General features: G+C 42.1%; 1 long non-coding RNA gene and 1 pseudogene across 1 annotated transcript; both read left to right on the top strand.

The window, feature by feature from the left end:
* Positions 1 to 1,336: 1,336 nt before the first annotated feature.
* LOC136535429 (protein FAR1-RELATED SEQUENCE 5-like) lies at positions 1,337 to 4,991 on the top strand (annotated as a pseudogene).
* Positions 4,992 to 19,797: 14,806 nt separating this feature from the next.
* LOC136535430 (uncharacterized) lies at positions 19,798 to 20,152 on the top strand. Its single transcript, XR_010778991.1, has 3 exons — positions 19,798 to 19,832; positions 19,919 to 20,011; positions 20,104 to 20,152. It is a non-coding gene; the product is annotated as an uncharacterized lncRNA (long non-coding RNA).
* Positions 20,153 to 20,545: the final 393 nt, after the last annotated feature.

Here is a 20,545-nt window from a genome sequence, read left to right as displayed (position 1 = left end):
GGGACATGTGAATAAATAACCATCCGTACTAGTTGACCTTGCTTACGTGATCAGCTCGGCGAGGATTTCTCCACCGGACGGCACCGTACTTGGTCAAGGAAGAGCTCCGATTCTACGAGGAAGGGAACACGGTCTTCCACGACCGTTATCGCTCTCCCTCGTAGAATCAAAGCTCCTCCTTGACGTCCGTTACCGCTCGGCAGAGAACATCCTCGCCGACCTGAACACGGTCCGCAAGTTCAACTAGTAAGGATTTGCTATAATTTTCTAACTATTTTCTAACTTTATATTTATATATACTTTAACCTTCTTTCATGTAAATATGCAAGCTTAAAGTGATTTTGAGCTCAAATTGCTTACAAATGAAAAAAAACCACAATAAAGAACCATAAATATATATAGTGAATAAAATGGTATAAGAAAATGGTAAAAAATGAGAGTATGAGATTGGTAACCTTTACAACTGAAGAATCGACGGAGGAATCGAAGAATGGATGGAGGAACAATGGAGGGAGGGAGGAAGCAAGAACACTACTGCAGTGAGCTTCAAAATGTGCTGAGCTCGGGCTCGGGGAGGAAGGAGGAGACGGCCGATTTATAAAGGGAGAACATTTAGTCCCGGTTGATAGATCCAATCAGGACTAAAGGTAACTTTCCAACCCCGGGCGCAGCCACGGCCCGGGAGTAGACCTTTACTCCCGGTTGGAGCCACCAACCGGGAGTAAAAGTATACCTTTAGTCCCGGTTGGTGGCTCCAACAGGGACTAAAGGTCCCTGCCACCTCTGTCTGGCGCAGTAGCCGTTGGGCAGGAACCTTTAGTCCCGGTTGGAGCCACCAACCGGGACTAAAGGTATTTCTAGTCCCGGGGGCAAAAAATTCCGGGACTAGAGCCCATTTTGGCCGAGGATCAAAGGTCTGTTCTCTACTAGTGCTTCGAAGTTCATGTGTGGTTTGCGTCCTGCGAACCTCGCTTCGGGCTTCTCCGGCGAATCTGAGGCAGGAATGTCCAAGTTGCGTCGCTAGGCGCGAATATTTTGATGCCTCAGGGGTAATGTACCCATAAGTACTGACGGTCCTGATTTTATGACCACAACACAGATGCATGCCGCGTGTCATATACTTATCTACATTAGTATTTCATAAACCAAATAAGCATGGTGACGTGGCTATGCAGAAAACCTGTGTGGCGAGATCTGGGTGTGCGTTTCGAAATTTCAACTTTCGCAGCCCAATTCCCCCTTTCTGCCTTATATAAGCCTGCCCCCTGAAGACTATTGTGTTCAGTAGTCTTATTCAGAGCATTTGAAGGTTCCCATCCCTATTATCACGTCATCCATGAGCGACTCCAGTTTAGCGCAGATCGCAGTTGTGGCCGCCGGATCGCAATCTGTTACCCATTCATGTACCGGCCTGTTGCAACAACCGTCTCAGAGTCAGGGTCTCCATGATCTTCGATTGCCAGGTACTGAAGAAATTCAAGATGTCTGAACGTCGTATCTATTTAGTTAAATTTCAATCTTTTTACATCAGTTCATAACTCCCTGTCTCCCCCTCCCTTCTTTGACTCTGCTCACTGGGTTGTTATAGACTCTGCTCCCGCGGCGATCCATCCTCTGGAACGCGCCATTTTGCTTAAGAGGTACCCAACTCAAGCTTCAGCAATAGTTTCTGTGTTGATGTTGCTAGGGGGTTTAATCCTTGTCGTTTTGTCTATTTGATCTTCTGTGTTATAGTGTCATCCTAAGTTGTTTTTGGTTATTTTATACTCTAAACCCCTTTTCTGTTTCGGTGACAGTTTTTGCTAGTGATGTTTCGTCACATGTATACGTGTTTTCAGGCTTAAATCGTAGATCCATGATGATTATCTATGTTGCCTTTTTTTATCCCCTTTAAATGGTTGGTTTGCGTGGGACATGTCTTGTAGTAAGTTCAATAGGCATAGATATTTCAATTACAACACGAGGGATTGTAGGCTACTCCATCCCACCCAAATGTTTCATGTGTTCAACTACCATTCGGATTTGATAGCAAGAATCTCACCGCGGAATTATGTTATACTACTTTTAGCCGCTCTAAAATTACTTTGGGTCGGTATATAATCTGTTTCGTGGCAGGAAGAGAGGTAAGCATGGACCAGAATTGCGGATTGTACCCATGGTCGAAAGTTCTATTACCCGCGCTATTCGAACTTCCACCAGTCGCCCAGGCGAACCTATCTTCTTACCTGCTAGCTGTTGGCATGGAGTTCAACTCTGCTAAAGAAGCAAAAGATTTCTACAACCTCTATTCATGGGAAATTGGATTTGGAATTAGAAAAGGTAGAAACAGAGTCAATGATAACAATTATACAACGAGGCAGGATTTTGTATGCTCATGTGAGGTAAATTGCATTATTGATGTCTCGAGCGTCTACAGTCAGTGTATTCTAATTGTTATATAAGTTTTCCTGAATAGTTTTTTTATTATTACTACTGTTTGCAGGGCATATGTCCCAACACCAGATCTGCAACTTGCAGGACTGGTTGTAAAGCCATGATTAGGCTTCATCGAACCCGTGATCACGGTTGGTGTATTTCTCGCTTTGAGAAGCAACACAACCATCCTTGCTCTGGCACATATGGGCAGAACAAACAGTGGCTATCACACAGTGACATTGATCCTATGACGAAGGATGTTGTTCAAAAGCTTCATGAAAATAACATCTCTATAGGGAGGGTTTGCAGCATCCTAGGTGTACATGGGAATCAATTAACCGTGCCTATAAGGAAAGAGGCGGTAAGATCTCTTTGTGCAAGAATTGCTGAGGATAATATAAGTGATGATATAGGAAAGACAATCAGCCTACTCGAGCAAATGAAATTGGCTGATGTTGGTATGGAAATCAGTTTCAAACTGGATGAAGATGGCAAGATTAAGTCGATGCTCTGGTGCACTGGTAAGAACAGAGCGGACTATGCTAAGTTTGGTGATGTGGTGACATTTGACACAACCTATCACACGAATTTGTATAACATGCCCTTTGGACTGTTTGTTGGTGTTAATAACCATTTTCAGTCGATTGTTTTTGGTGGGGTATTGCCCACCACTGAGAAGGTTGAGGATTTTGAGTGGGCTTTCAGCAAGTTTGTAGAAATAATGGGTGGCAAAGAACCGCAGACTATCCTCACAGATTTTTTTTGATCTATTGTTTTATTTGTTTGATTTTTTATTTTTCATGTTATTCATCTGTATCACATGCTTATTTTTTTCTGCTCCAATTATGATGTAGTTTTTTGTACATTTGCAGATCAGTGCCAAGCAATGGCTGCAGCCATAAAATTCACATTGAAGTCCAGTACTCATAGGTGGTGTCGATGGCATGTATTGAGGAAGACAAAGCAAAAGGTTGGCCCAATATACAGCAAGAAAAGCAGCTTCAAGAAGGAATTCAATAAGCTTGTCACCGAAGAAATAAGGGTTCTTAGGTTTGAAAGGAAGTGGAGGCAGCTTATGCACAAGTATAACCTTGAAAACAATCTGTTCATGAACAGAATATTCAAGCACAGGGCTAAATGGGCTAAGCCATACTTTATGGATATATTTTGTGCTGGCATGACTAGCACTCAAAGGTCCGAGAGCTCAAACCACATGTTTAAGCAATTCATTCAAAGGTCTGCACCGATGCATATGTTTGTTCGGAAGTTCAATGAGTTCCAAATGGACTGGAATGATCAGGAAGAGAAGGAAGTCCACCTCACCAAACATGTCTGCACATGGTCATCTTGAATATATCTTTTTCCAGCTGTTTTAGTCCACCATATAGTATAAATTGATTATTCAGATAACTTGTCATTCTTTTTTCAATCACCAGATGCGTAGGAAGCGTCGTGTTGGTGTGCCCATTGAGCGCCACACTGAACTAATCTACACTAGGAGAATTTATGAGAAGTTCTACAACGAACTGTATTATGCCGGTGGTTATGCTATTAATAGTAGGACTTCTGATGGCATATTTGAAGTAGCTCATTCTGCTTTAGATGGTAACCCTGACCAGGTTTTCTATAAAGTTTTGTATGATGGGGGTGACAAGATCACATGCTAGTGTGGTCTGTTTGAACATCTGGGTCTGTTGCGTCGGCATTCTCTTAAGGTAGGACCCAGAGTTTTACGCGTGGTAGAATTTTTAGTTGTCTTTGCCTTTATATTAGAATAATTTTCATATTTGTTGCTTTGTTTACTTTATGTTCAGGTACTTGTACACTTGGACGTCAAAGAGATACCCAAGAACAATATTATGCCCCGTTGGATGAAGAATTGGTCTGGAAGTGATGCCCATACTGATGGCAAGTCTAGTTTTGAACTACTTCGTGGATCCAACAATGTTTTAAATAGCGGGCTAAACCCCTTAGCGGCTGCCTAAATCAAAGGCTAAGAAAAGCTATAGCGGGCTACATAGCGGGCTAAGCCATTTAGCCGCTGAGAAAAAATATGTCAAGTATTAGGTATTAAGATGCCGACCATCATGTCTCAGGTATAAAAAATTGACAAAGCAGGCATCATTAATCAACTCACATAAATCTAATCAAGTATGAATGTTGGCAGTATGAGCAACGGCAACAGAAATCACTGCCATAATAAGATGGGCAACAGAAATCACTGACATAATAAGATGGACTTCTGCATTTTTTTTTCCATCATGAATTTTTTTTCATCCTGAACATAAATCAAAAGTTCAGAGATGCAGAGATGCTCATCGGTATAGTTTAATCACGAACTTGAGTACAGAGATGCTCATCGGTATTGCTTTGTTCAGAAAGAACCAAATCAGATCTAATCTAATCGAAGGCCACTGACAATACCTGGCCAGCGCGCAGATGGCCCAAGGTGGCTGCGTCCGCATCTTCCTCATGGCTTGCAGCTCCTGTTTCGTACCTCAGGCCAAGTCGCAGGCTCGCAGCCGCCCGCCGCCACCGACGCCGTCGTCGCCGCCGCCAGCACTTTTGGTCGCTGAGATTTCAAGAAGAATGACAACGCAGCTCAATCCACCAGCTCTATCGAGTTGTTTTGGGCCTGCACGATTTTAGCCCAACAGAATTCAAAGCCCATGTCGATTTTGGTTGGATAGCGGCGCTAAATGAACCTTGATTTAGCGGATTTCGCGCGCTACTGGCCGCTATTAGCGTCAGCGATCTCATAGCGCGAAAAGTGTCGATGCCTAGCGGCTGCCCTGCTCAACCGCTATATCCCGCTATTGCGGACGCTATAGCCCGCTATTTAGAACCATGGGATCCAATGACGCTCTTGAGAAAAGGGCCCTGGTGAATCGAGTGCTCGCGGTTGCCTATGGACCAGAAGCCATTAGCGAAGATGTTTTTGTCCAGGCGATGGGAGTAATGGATTTAGTTGGGGTACACCATCCAACCCGAAATCCTTCCATTGATCCACGTTCTCATGATTCACATATCAATGTTGAAACTACGCGGTCATCTTCCTCCATTGCTCCTTCACACGTCCGTTGCCCAGACAGACCAACAAAGATGGGAAGACCCGTGAATTCCAGTATCCAGTCCTGGAAGGATGAGCAGAAGAGAAACAAGAGGGATAGCACTGACGAAGAGAACCCCAGGGGTGGCAAGACACGGTTGATCTCTGATGTACTTGCAGGCTAGGGATCTTCAATTCACTGCTCGCTTATCATACCTATACTAGGTTCGATCATCAGGATGCTATGATGGAGCTATGACAAGTTCACACTAGAACTGGAATGTCTATTATTTATGCACACTGCATTTGCATTTGGTCCGCACAACCATTGTCATCAGCATTAGTCTGGTTACTATCGTACCCTGCCACAATCTAGATGCATGTTTATCTTCTCGTGTAATGGAACTCAGTTCTTATTATTACAAATAATGTTTCATATATCACTTTTATATGGTAAGTATAGTATCAGCCTTTAATTTTACATTCTAGATTTTGTCATTTCCACATATACAGTTAACCAATCATATTTGACAGGGTCCGGTGTAACCGACAAAGCGCTTTAACAATCTCAGTTCCAACGTAATATTGGCTGGTTTACATCGATAAAGTTTTGTTCGATACAGGTGGCCAGCATACTGATAGCAGCTTAACCATAGTCAAGCTCGGTTTCATATTTCTTACATTAAATCCATGGGAACAAAAGCTAGTTATAGATCTAGCTTTGAATCCAATGACCTCGGCCACTGTAGTTCATAGTCTTTCACACATCCAAGTTATGGTTCTGCCAACAAGTACACACTAGCTCATGTCAAGGTGACCCTTGTGATGGATCCCAAAAGCATATAGCACTCCCTAACCCCTCACTTCCTGCGATGACATATCCTCTTTCCATAGTTAAATAGCAATCGTCGACGTGATCAATCCTTCTGTCAATTCCCAGCTATATTGCGCTACAAAGCAGCCCTGTCAACCTGTGTCCATAAGTTGAACAACACGTGAAATTTTATGCTTCATACAAAGACAATGCAAATTATACATCTTAAATATGACACAATATATACAATCCCAACAACTTTTTAGAAGTGAATCCACATGATTGCTTTAGTTGTTGCCTAAGACCCTTTTTGTTTTTCCTTCTCTCTTATCGTTTGTGTTTTCATGTGTTTCTTCTTGCGTTTAGTGGGACAATCACATCACATTTAGATAATACTAGCAGGTAACCCCGCGCTTCGCGCGGGAAACAGTGAACGCTTAAAGAGGAGGGGAAAAAAATGATGGTACTGTTCCTTAGCGGGTCGGGGACTGTTCATCATGATGCGTTACTGAGTCCGTGTGCTCGTCGGATGAACAGTAATTTCGATGGGACACCCCTCAAATTTATAGTCTAATTTATAGTCTTTTATAGATACATCCTTCTGCGGGTGAAAGTGCTGTATGTGCCCCACCTGGGGTTTGATGTGTGAGGCTGATTACTGGGAGACGTGTATTTAAGTAATTAATACCTTACCTGTCATGAAATTACCGACAGCCACGTCAAATCGGTCCTTGCATGATTCCATTCTAACCCCACATTCACTCATTGCACTCAGAACAAGATGTGCTTCTGAATCCAATGAAATTCCTGACCACACATCCATCATCATTCTTCCAAACTGTGTCAATGATGACGTGCTAAGGCGCACCAATCTCCCACCACACTGCCAAACTACCACCATATTGTAGTCAAATTGGCTCATCCGATTCTCTATGTAGTCCCTAACCTCGTGGTTGAGGTCTATTATTATGCCGTAGCCCAGCACCTCTTGGATGTACCCTAGAGCTGTGAACATGAGCTTAGCTTTTGCAGCCAGTGGTCTGTGTGCTGCTTCCACTGTGAATTGATGAGGCTCTCTCTGCAATGTTATTCTGGCACTATATGTCCTATCAGGAAGATGAGACGCTCTAACATTTGACACTTTGCGCTCTCCAACTCAAGCTTCAAAACTTGATATGATGCTTCCCAATCCAGCCTCTGTCAAAAACCAAACAAGATATAATTACATTTTGAAATGATTTGCAAAATAGGTAGATGATACACGAGTGCATAGATACTTAATAAGGTATGGTTATTTTGTATGTTACCATAGGCATAGGCACAGTCCTGTCCAGCCGAGCTAAACCAGATGGAGCTCGCTCTCTGGCGGACAAAAGTGACACTACATTTGTTGCTGCTGTTTTTCCGTTGTTAATTGCTGCTGCACATTTATTTGACCAGGTAATCATTTACCTCACAGCTGACATGGTTCTAACCCCTGCACCTGAGGGGTTGTTACCCAACCATGTTGACAATGCACTGGCAAAATTAATCAAAGAGTTCTGATATATACCAATAGACTCATCCATCTTGGTATATGCCTTGATGAATTTCTCAAGCGCTACCGCCATTGCACTGTAGAGCAACCTCTTTGCTGCTATCATAGCATAACTGTAATCCGTGCGGTAAGTGCCATATTTCTGTCTCAATGCCTCCACCAATGCAAGGATAGCGGTATGGTCTGCTGCAAATCCTCTTTTACTTTCCCCTGAAACTTCAAGGTCAATGCACCCTCCTGGCACCAGTGCTGTTCTGCAATGGATCTTTATAGTAAGTTTGTCACCCTCTTCTCCATTCTCAATCACTATCTTCTCTTCAATCCTCACACCACTCCCTCCGCCGTTCCCACCAACTAGGTCTCCATAGAGTGCAGTAAGAATATGCATTGGCCAAACAAACACTTCAGACTCCATCCTACACCCAAAATAAACAAGTCATGACTCACTTGAATTTTTTTAGCAAGTTTTTTCTACTCAGATGTGCTAAAAGATATGCATGCAGTGGGACTTATATTTTACTATTTTTGTCAACACATGTATTTTTTTTATTCGTGTATTACACGTACTAAATGCCTGGAATTCTTTTTTATTTGCTTAGAATTGCATTTATTGTAATCGCTGATAGCTAGTTCTGGCTCTTCCTGATTCCCAAAATTGTTAGATAGCTAGTTGTGATCTGATCGATGGGCATGTTCATGGAATAAATATTTATTGATAGCCAGTGAGTTTTTTTTTTTTCCAATCGTCAGAGATCAAACTAAACTCCTTGAATTTTTACAGTTAATTAAGATGGGCGGTTTGTGCTTTTGGATTCTTTCCACTCGAAAAAACCACAATAACGCCAGATAGTTGAACAAGTTCAGGAAGGAAAAGATGGAGCTACAAAGCTGGACTCTAACAGGTAAACATCAACATAGTCTAACGTCACTTTGGATTGACTAATGCTCGGAGTTAATCGATATAGCTACGTGCGTGTATATACTACGTCTTGAAAATCCAGGTATATTCATGCAAGCTGGGTCGAACACCACGTACTATTTCGTTTTCTATGAGGTTCCATGAGAAACACGCCCATCTTTTTCATGCAAAATCACCGGGCAGAACAGCTGTATCAACCAGTTACAGTCATCAGTTTTGATTTTATTTGTTGTCATTTGTCCACATCACTAATCTGCTGATGCTGTTTACACTAGCTTACCATGGTGCAGTTATAAATGTCATAGGTAATGTGTGACCCGATGAATTGATTCCGCATGCATGGGTTGTCAATGTCAAACCACCGGCACTACGGGAGACGCGCTCTTTGCCGAGTGTCGAAACACGTGCACTCGGCAAAGAGACAGTTTGCTGAGTGCAGCACTCGGCAAAGCCGGCATTCGGCAAAGGACATTTTTGCCGAGTGTCAAACACTCGGCAAAGAGGGACACTCGGCAAACGTCCTCTTTGCCGAATGTCTTTGCCGAGTATTTTTATTTTTTTTATTTTTATTTTCAAATTTTTTCTGTGGCATTTATACAGTACCTTGAAGCACATGTTCCAATTTGGAACTTTTCTATGACTTTTTGGTATATTTTTTTAATTTTTTATGTTTACTTGAATTTTTCTCAAAAAAGTAAATTTGAAATGCAGGTGCATGAAATATTAGAATTTAGCGATTCAAAAAATGGTATTCATGTTTTTGAGTGTATTTTGAGGCCGTGTGCAGGGACATTCGTGAAATTTCGAACATCTGTTTCACGAAACATGACCACCAACTTGTTAAAAAAGTATTTTTTAATTATATAAAATACAAACGAAGTCCGAAAATCACGAAACTTGTCGAGGTGTCGTGTCATCGCATGTAGAGGCTGTGGTAAAAAATTTAGAAGTTTTCAAACAAGTTGTAACATACGATGCCTAAAACCCAGACATCTCCACATGTCAAACCACCTAGCTGGCTATCACAGACGCCTATTAATAAACATGCATAAAACGTTCTACATATGTTAGCACCTCATTGTTTTGCACTTTGAATCCATACGTATTTACTGAGATATCTATATCTGCGTATAAAGTGGTCTAATTTTCTGTGAAGGGTTGGAAAAAAAATTACCAAAATGTCTGACTAAAAAAAGTGACGCCAGCGTAGACGTCCTTCCGTACTGTACAGTCTATCATCACTCTGCTTAAAGCACCTTATTATCGCATCAAACATGTCCATTTCCATCTCACATAGACCGAGTCTTTGATCACGCGCTGCCCCCGGCATGACTTCGATGTACTTGGGGCTGTAGTCAACGATTTGCGGCCTACAAAATTTGATAAATGATCATTAGTTTCCTTTTCAACGTCTAACAAGTCATATAGAATCTACATTGGCTTGTTGAATGCTTACATTGTACGTAACGGTCTTTCTCTCGAATTTGCAACACCATCTTCGACCCGAGGCAAGACTTGCGCCCCTATTGAGTTGTAGTCCCATACCTCCTAGATCCCATGGCGATTTGGCACTACCCACCATATGGACTTCATCACAGTTGATGACACTCCGGCAGTCATCATTATCCTCTGTTGCAGCCACTACTACAGAAATCATTTTTGCTGGCACGTTGTTTTTTTTTTTCACAGGCGGTTCACAATTTCATGACGTCAGTACAAAAAATAGGGTGGGCCCAGCAAGAGAACCGCCTGTGTAAAACAATTTACACAGGCGGCTCTCCTATCTCTACCGCCTGTGTAAATACGTGTATTTACACAGGCGGTTTATAATGTCAGCCGCCTGCTGACATTATAAACCGCCTGTGTAAATACACGTATTTACACAGGCGGTAGAGATAGGAGAGCCGCCTGTGTAAATTGTTTTACACAGGCGGTCCTCCTTACCAACCGCCTGTGTTAATGCTGCTATAAATTCCCTTCGTCCACCTCCAGACAAGAACAGTTACTCGCGTGCTGTATGCACAGTGGCGGACAGAGAAGTGGCGATTCCAAGGGGGGAGGTTTTGAACTTCATTTCTTTGGTGAGAAACTTCCAAAAGGTTAGTTAGTGTCGTTGCTGCCATTTTTTTAGTGATTCTTTGGTTCAATTCTTGTATTGGAGGTGCTCTAAATCTAGGGTTAGGGTTAGGGTTCATAGCTAGGGCAAGGGAGAGAGTTTTAGCTTTTTTTTTTGTAAATTCATAGTAAATTGTATCTTGCTCGGATTATAGAAAATAAATACTTTTTAGAATTCTTGTGAGTAGATCTATGTAATAGAATAATGATTAACACTTTATAAAGTCTTGTCAATTGTTATACTTATTTCCTGTAATTATAAACTGCGAATTAATTTAGTTTTTTAATCTACGTACTTAGGGTTTATGAATTAATTTAGTAGTTAATGTTTTGTTAATTAGGGTTAGTTATTATTGTCTATACTTAGGGTTTGTTAAATAGGGTTAGTTATTATTTCATGTACCTTAGGTTTTTCAATAATTTTTGTTAGTAATTGATGGTTTATTATTTAGGGTTAGATATTTCATGTACTTAGGGTTAGTTAATTAATTTAGTTAGTAATTAATGGTTTATTAATTAGGGTTAGTTAGTATTTCATGTACTTAGGGTTTGTTAATTAGGGTTTGTTATTTTTGCTTATACTTAGGGTTTGTTAATCAAGATGCCATCTCCGTTTAATTAATTCTTATAATTATAAAAATGAGTTTAAATAATTATTTAAATTTTTTATTTTGTAAATTCTGTAAGAGGTAGGTTTTCATATCTATTTAATTGATGGAGGATAGAATCTTAGTTATGAGGGGTTATTTTTGTTTTGTTTTTAGAGTGACATACAATATTTTCCTAACTAATTACAGATAAATATGGAGAGGTCATTATGGATGTACAACTTATCAAGATTAGATCCATCTTATGTAGTGGAGGTCCAAAAATTTATTGATGCCATGAAGATACATGCTCAGAGAACAAAGGCGAAGCACATATGTTGTCCATGCGCAGACTGTAAAAATATTGTGGTATTTGACAATGTGGAAGCAATCACTTCTCATCTGGTTTGCAGAGGATTTGTGGAGGACTACTTGATTTGGACAAAACATGGTGAGGGTAGTTCTACACCTTATATGCAGACAACTGACAACACTGCAAGTAACATCAATGTGGAGGGTCCAATGCCATATCTCGATGAATGTGATGCTATGCCAGATATCAATGAAACCCATCATGCTATGCCAGATGTCAATCAAACTCATAATTCTACGTCCGATGTTAATGAAACTCAGCATGTTAACACTAATGCCATTGAAGATGCAGATTTCTTAGAGGCAATAATGAACCGTTGTGCGGATCCATCAATATTCTTCATGAAGCGAATGGAAGCCTTGAAGAAGGCAGCAGAAGAGCCTTTGTACGACGAGTCAAAAGGTTGTACCAAAGAGTGGTCGACACTACGGGCTGTTCTTCAGTTTTTGACGATTAAGGCTAGATATGGTTGGTCCGATGCTAGTTTCAATGATTTATTGCGTGTACTTGGAGACCTTCTTCCTAAGGAGAACAAAGTGCCTGCTAACACGTACTATGCAAAGAAGCTAGTCAATCCACTTACGATGGGTGTTGAGAAGATCCACGCATGTAGAAATCATTGTATTCTATATCGGGGTGATCAGTATAAAGACTTAGACAGTTGTCCAAACTGTGGTGCTAGTAGGTACAAGACGAATAAAGATTATCGAGAGGAAGAGAATGCAGCCTCTGTTTCTTCAGGGAGGAAGCGAAAGAAGACGCAAACAAAGACTCAACAAGACAAACGTTCAAAGCCCACTAGCAATATCGAAGTGGACTATTATGCGTTGAGAAGAATTCCTGCATTGGTGATATGGTATCTCCCTGTGGTTGATCGTTTGAGGTGTTTGTTTGCAAACCCTGATGATGCGGAACTTATGACCTGGCATGCTTCTGATGAAAGGAAAGATGATGGAAAGTTACGACATCCAGCCGATGCAAAGCAATGGCAAGAATTCGATAAGAAATATCCAGACTTTGCCGAGGATCCACGAAATGTAAGGTTTGCTCTGAGTACTGATGGAATGAATCCATTTGCTGAGAGGAGCAGCACGCACAGCACATGGCCAGTGATCATGACAATATACAACCTTCCTTCATGGTTGTGTCAAAAAAGAAAATATCTTTTGCTAACCATTCTTATTTCTGGACCTACACAACCTGGAGTTGATATGGATGTATTTCTAGAGCCCTTAATGCAAGAGATGCAAATACTATGGGAAGTGGGTGTGAAAATGGTCGATGCGTTCCGCAAAGAGACATTCACACTGAGAGCAATTATTATTGTCACAATTAATGATTATCCTGCTCTCTTCTCATTATCAGGCCAGTTCAAGGGAAAGGTTGGTTGTGTAGAGTGCATAGATGGAACATGGCACGTGTCTCTTCCTCCATCTAACAAGATAGTGTACATGAGGCATAGGAGGTGGCTACCGGTAGGCCATAAGTACCGCTTACAAAAGATGAATAAGTACTTTGACAATATGGATGAATCAAAATCTACTGCTCCATCAGGTTATAGTAAAGGGCACAGAGTGTATAAGATAGTTGAGAATGTCAAGTTTGTGTTTGGAAAAAAGACCAAAGATGGGAAACCAAGAAAGGTTGTGAAGGCAAATGAGGGGGACACATTCAAGAAGAAGTCTATTTTCTTTAAGTACTTATCGTACTGGAAAGACTTAGACGTACGACATGCGATCGATGGTATGCATGTTCAGAAGAATGTGTTTGACAGCATAGTTGGAACTTTGCTAGACATAAAGAGCAAGACAAAGGAAGGTCTCAATTCACGTTTGGACATGCAACATTTAAAGATCAAAAAAGAACTTCACCCTGTACTCCTAGAGAATGGGAAGTACCGTCTACCGGCAGCAAGCTATAACCTGAACAGAGAGGAGAAACATGCAATGTGTGTGTGGTTGAAGAATTTAAAAGTTCCATCTGGTTTCTGCTCCAACATAAGGAGTCTTGTTTCGATGAAAGACCTTACACTCACCAACTACAACTCACATGATTGTCATGTAATGCTGACCACTTTTCTTCCTATTGCCATCAGGGCTATAAATCCAGTGTTCTTAAAGATGGCAATCACACGGTTGTGCTACTTCTTCAATAAGATATCTGAGAAGGTAATTATCGGTGATGAGTTAGAGTCCCTACAGAAATTTGCTGCAGAGACATTGAGCCAGTTGGAGATGTGCTTTCCCCCATCGTTCTTTGATATCATGGTACACCTTATTGTTCATTTGGTGCCTCAAATTGAGGCATTGGGCCCCATGTATTTCCATGAAATGTGGACGTATGAGCGTTTCATGTCAATATTGAATGGCTATATGTCAAATCGTGCTCATCCGGAGGGTTCCATGATAGAGGCATACACTACAGAAGAGGCCATTGAGTCTGGAGGACCATTATGTAATAATCTCCTAAAAGACCAGGTATCAATTGGTTTGCCTCCGTTGCGACATGAGGGAAGGCTTGGTGGACGAGGGAGGATGGGACGGAAATCATTCATCCCGCCAAATTACAACATAGTCCTAGAGGTACATTACAACATACTACAACAACTCATAATAATGGACCCATTCACCAAGCAGCACATGAAAGAGCTTCATGAGGAGAATCCAGGATGCACAAATGATTGGGTACACAAGGAACACAAGCGTCGGTTCACCGCATGGCTAAAGAATTTGGACATGACAGATGAATCAGAAACCATCAAGATTTTAGCATCTGGACCATCAAGCCAGGTCATATCATGGCAGAGCTATGACATTAGTGGCTTCACATTTTCCACCAGTTTTAGGGACACCAAGCGCATGGCACAGAATAGTGGCGTTCGATGTGAGGCTGTAGATGAAACAACTGGTGAAGAAACTACATACTTTGGATTCATTGATGACATATGGGAGGTTGAATATGGTCCACGCCTGCAGATTCCAGTGTTCCGATGTCGATGGGTTCAAGATAAACATGTCACTGTGGATAACTATGGCCAAAGAGTTCTTGATCTAAGTAAAGTAGGTTACAAAGATGATCCGTGGATCCTTGCTAACTGTGCTGCACAGGTGTTCTATGTGGAACAAATTCTATCTACGAATGAAAAGAAAAGTACCCAAAAGCCAAAGCACGTAGCAATCCCTGGAAAGCAACAAATTGTAGGAGTTGATGGTGTAATGGATTTAGAGGATGTTAACCAGTTCAGCGAGATGTCTCTTTTTACAAAGTTTGAAGAAAAGATAAAAAATGTGGAGAAAAGTATCCCGCAAACCTCTTTGCCCTGGGTGCGCCATGATGGACAAGGAAGGACTGTAGCATGCTAGATTGTTTATCATGTAACTAATGTATCACTTATCATTTGTACCTAACGCTACTCTTTCTTATTAAGCAAGATGTTTACATTTCCCCTTATTGTATACCTTTGGACTATGATATTATTTTCTAACTTAATTAAACAAATCTTAATTAAAACCTCTTTCCCCTTCTTGTATACCTTTGGATTCTATATTATTTACTAACCCTAGGTACATGAAATATTAACTAACCCTAATTAACAAACCTTTAATTAAAAATCTTTTCACAGGCGGGCGTCATTGACCGCCGCCTGTACTAATATATTAGTACAGGCGGCGGTCAATGACGCCCGCCTGTGAAAAGATTCTTACAGGCGGTGGTCAATATGGCCCGCCTGTACTAATGTGCTCCAATATAAGTTCCCGCGCATGGCCCGCGAAAATTTCTAAGTCCCGGAGGCGCGAGTTCAGAAATTGGACGCCGTCAGGCTGCCGAAATCCGCCGCCGCTCCTCCACCGCTCGCCGGACTGCCACCGTCGTGAGCTACTGCCGCCACGCCGCCGAGGGACCTCCACTCCGCCGGCACGCCTCCACGCCGCCGCCGAGGGAGCTCCGCTCCGCCGCAGCGAGCCGCCGCCGCCAGCAGCTGCCGCACCGTGCACGGCCTACGCGCCGCCGCCGCGACCTCGCCGGAACGCCGAGAGGTAGGCCGTGCACACCCGCCACCGCCGAGCTCCGCTCCAAGGCAGCTCCGATCGGTGCGGCGGCGGCTGCCATGTGCGCCACCGCGCGCGCGCCCCTCCAGCGCCGGCACCGTTGCCTGCTGGGCCTGGCAGGCCCTTGCTGGGCCTACTGGGCCTGGCAGGCCGCCTTGCCTTTTTTTTAATTAATTAGTAATGTTTTATTAGTGTTTGTTAGGTAATTTTGTTAGTAATTAGCTAATTTTTTTTGTTAGGGCTTACTATGTTTTTTGTTAGGGTTTTTTCCATAATTTAGCTATGTTTTTTCCATGTTAATACTTATATTTCATGCATAATTAGGGTTTGTGAAATAATAATTAGTTTGTTAAATAGGGTTTCCTATTTAATATTCATTATTTAGGGTTTGCAAATTAGTGTTAGTTAATTAGGTTTGTTAATAATAGGTTCACTAATTGATTATGCTATGTAATTCATGTTAATACTTGTATTCCATGTTAATACTTGTATTCCATGTTTATACTTATATTCCGTGGTTATACTTATATTTCATGCAGATGAGTACTCCATCAAATGCTGAGCAGGCCGATGCCCAGATAGGTACACGGGGATCTGACTCCTCTGGATCCGAACCTTATAGGAGCCCGAGCGTATCACCACGTGAATCTCCTAGAGCTAAGAAGGCCCGTCTTGAGTTGGAACGTGACCCTAATTACAAGCCTGAAGATGAGCCAAATGATGATGAGGTATATATGCTCGTAGATTGTCTATACGAGAGAATAATGCATGTGTATGTATGTACCTAACAATTGAATTGACAGGAGGTGTTCTCTCAAGTTGTTGCCGAAATGGAGGTAGAGTCACAAGATGTTCATAAGGACACGGCGCCTCAAACGACCGGGACATCCTCCGAGCAAAGAAGTACAAAGAAAAAGAGTGATCGGGCACGAGGAGATAGAGGAAGGAATAGATTTCCAGAAGAAGTTTATAGGATTACAGAGATTAGCCCGAGCGGAGAGCCCTTAGCACCTCTAGAGGCGCTACCCAAATTTAGGGCCGCCATTGGATGGTTAGTAAAGGAAGAATTTGATATCACCTGGAGTGATTGGAGTATGGTGCCTGAAGGAAAGAGGAAGAATTGTTGGACTCGATTGTGCACTAAGTTTATTTTCCTGGAGGGAACAGAAGGTTTGGTCAAGGGTCATGTCATGAAGCAGTTAGCAATATCATTCCGGGGCTATAGGCACGATATGAATAAAAAGTGGCTGCAGAAGGGGCGGGACCCAACGAAGCGGTACCCTATCATAGCAGAACAGTGGGCACATTTTAGTGTCATAAAAACTCCGACGACTCCAAGGCTAAGAGCCAAGCCACCTCAAGACTTGCGAAGAAGAACAAGTACCACCATCACCTCGGCACTGGCGGTTACAAGACCAAGATTCCTAAATGGAGGGCAGAAGACGAAGCAAAGAGGAGAGAGGGCAAGTTGGCATTGACAGATATAGTGCCAGAACGAAGTGCGAATTGGCTTCGCGCTCGGAAGGCAAACACTGAGAGCGATGAGATCTCCTGTCCCGATGAGATCAAGCCAGTTGCCGAGAAGGTTTTGGAAGCAACAAACCTAGAAAAGACAGGTGCCTTCATGTCACAGAGGGAGAGGGACAGCCTTTCCCATGCTCTAGGTAACAAAATTATATTTTCCATTTTGTTCGAGTAAAATAGAAATCGACACTGACATTAAATATCATGTTGTAGGTAACCCCGAGCATCCAGGTCATGTACGGGGCGTCTCATCTAGAACCACCTGGAAAGAAGGGTTTGGTGAAGAGTGGAAAGGCATGTATAAGAAAAGAGAACGACATAAGGAGCACATGAAGGATTTTTTTGAGCAGCAGGCTGCCAAAAAATTTAGGGATTTGATGGAAGACTTCGTTAAAAACCCTGATCCTGAAGTGATGAAGCGGTTGGCAGGAGCAGTGTCTGCTCAACAGATGTCATCACAAGCTCCTTCATATATGCAGCATGTCCCAACTCAACCCTTGGGTAGCCAGGAGATGGCCACACAATCTATGCCCTTTCCAAGCAGTATAGCGTCAACATCAAATCAGGACCATTATCCAGTTGACGATATTGATAAACCTTGGCCTTGCTCATTGTTAATTGGATATGGCCTTAGGAATCAGCATACAAAGCAAGTGGCCACAGGCAATGCCATCCCTGGACGTAGGTTCCATGGTGTCGAGATGCAAGATGCATACTGTAGGGTGGAAGTGTTGACGGTCGAGAGTGGATATGAAGACGACTTCATCGACATCCCGACCTCTGAGGGTATAGAGAAGCTTGGACAAGCAATCAAGAACTTCATACAATGGCCGAGACAGTACGTAAGGTTGATTGATCCACCAACGGCACCCTCTCCACCAGTGCATCAAGCATCCCAAGAGGCCGAAACAAGTCAACAGCCAGCATCGCCAATGCATGCCCCAGCATCCCCGTATATTTATGAGCCACCATCGTCATCCCCAATACATGATATGTCATTCTCGTTGGATGAGCTCGAGGGGCCAGCCAAGAACATGCCTGAGCAGCAGACTCCGCCAGCCAAGAAGGACACAACACCAGAGAAGGAGGTAGAGCAAACTCCCCCGCCACCACCAAAGCAGAATGAAGATGAGCAAACTCCCCCGCCACCACCAAAGCATAAGGAAGCAGAGCAAACTCCCCCACAAGCACCGGCCTCCAAGAAGGCAAAGAAATTTCCAATTCCAAAATTGGTTTCTCCCTATGAGCCAAAAAAGGGGAAAGCAGTAGGCACAGTTCTATTTCTGAAAGGGATTGGAAAGCAGCGGATGGCACGAGTCGTTGAGCTCGAACCGTCACAGAATAAGGAAGCCACCGGCCAAGCAACTGAAGCCGTGCCACCAACAAAGGAAGCCCCAAGTGGCGATGTACATGTCGAACCGCCATCAAATACACCATTGAGCCTTAAGGATATAAAAAGCCAACGGTTGATGATTATGTCAATGTCCCCAGTAACTATGTGCCCGGAAGGCCTATGCTGCAATGGACGGTGCTTGAAAAGGGTCCATGGACGATAAAAAGGTTTCATGACTGGTACATGAGAGCAGTGAATGCTGGCCTGCATGCAGTTAGTGTTGACATACCAGCAGACGTGTTTGCTACTGGCAAGGATAAAAGCAGGGCATTTGTTACCTTTGAGGACATGCACCTGCTGTTGAACTATAGGAAACTTGACGTCCAACTCATTACAATCTGGTGCCTGTAAGTATCACTCATGCACACACATTGTTATTATTAAATTTGGAATGTGATAAACTCTAATATGTGGATGTTGTATGTAGTTTGCAAGACCACGAGCAAAGATCGTTAACTACAGGATCGATGGTCGGTTACCTGAGTCCAATCAGGTTACAAGAAAATATGCACAAATTTGTACTTACAAATGAAGATAGAGCAAAGATAGAGAAGGACAAAACACCAGAACAAGTTGCAGAAGCTGTAAAGGAATTGCAACGAAAATACGAGGACAAATATGCCCTCTATCTCGGTAGAGCAATGCTGAGATATAAGTACAGGGATTTTATATTGGCACCCTACAACTTTGGGTAAGCGTGACCTCGTATACGTACTTCAAATTATCGTGTTAACCCTAAGTACATGTGTCGCTCACTCGTTTATTCATGCAGTGACCATTGGATTGTTTTTTATATTTATCCATTCGAAGGGAAGGTGCTTGTCCTAGACTCCTTACATTATCCTCCTCAGTCGTATCAAACATTCCTGATTCATTTAGAAAGGTGAGCCAACATGCAACCACATCCGTACTTATATGAATTAGAGTTTCTAAATAACTATAGTGTTTTATATTCGATATCTACAGGGCATGGCGGTTTTATAAGAAGCAAAAAGGACCAGTCGACGTCGCCCGCTCAGATCCTAGTGTGCCATTGACGATACAACACCATTATCCGGTAAGTTGTCCGAACACATATCATCATATAAATAATACACAAGGCATGACAATTTTAGTTTAATCTTTTGCTCATTAATTACATAGTGCCACAAGCAACCACCTGGATCGGTCTACTGTGGATACTATGTGTGTGAGTTCATAAGGCAGCGGGGACGATACGTCAGGGACAAAAATATGGTAAAAAATATCTATGTATGAAGTTTTCTCATTAAAGTTGGAAATATTAATATTGGACATGTGTCAATGATGCTTTTAAACTTTGTTTCCAGCCGAGAAGCAAAGGAAAGGACGTGCCATTCACTCCAAAAACTATGGAAGATATAGTAGCAGACTTGTGCGGTTTTATTATGAGAGAAATAATTCCAAGTATCGGATCATATTTTGATGAAGCCGGTGATTTAGCAAGTGAAAGATTTAGAGCGCTGACAGACCTAGCAGGTCTAAACTTGAAACGAAATGACATGTAAACACCAAATGGTTGAACTCATAACATGAAATGACGTGTATTATATGTAATTTTATGCTTGATGTTTGATTTCATGTGTACACATCTGTAATATTTATATGTGTTGTATGTATGATGCAATTTTATGGTTCATGTTTGCATATCTTATATATATATATATATATATATATATATATATATATATATATATATATATGTGACAAATATAGTACAGTGTGGAGGCAAATATTAAAATTTGAAATAAA

Source organism: Miscanthus floridulus, unplaced genomic scaffold (genome assembly GCF_019320115.1).
Source record: "Miscanthus floridulus cultivar M001 unplaced genomic scaffold, ASM1932011v1 os_2797, whole genome shotgun sequence".
Taxonomy (NCBI): Eukaryota; Viridiplantae; Streptophyta; class Magnoliopsida; order Poales; family Poaceae; genus Miscanthus; species Miscanthus floridulus.
This window is presented reverse-complemented; position numbering and strand designations above follow the sequence as displayed.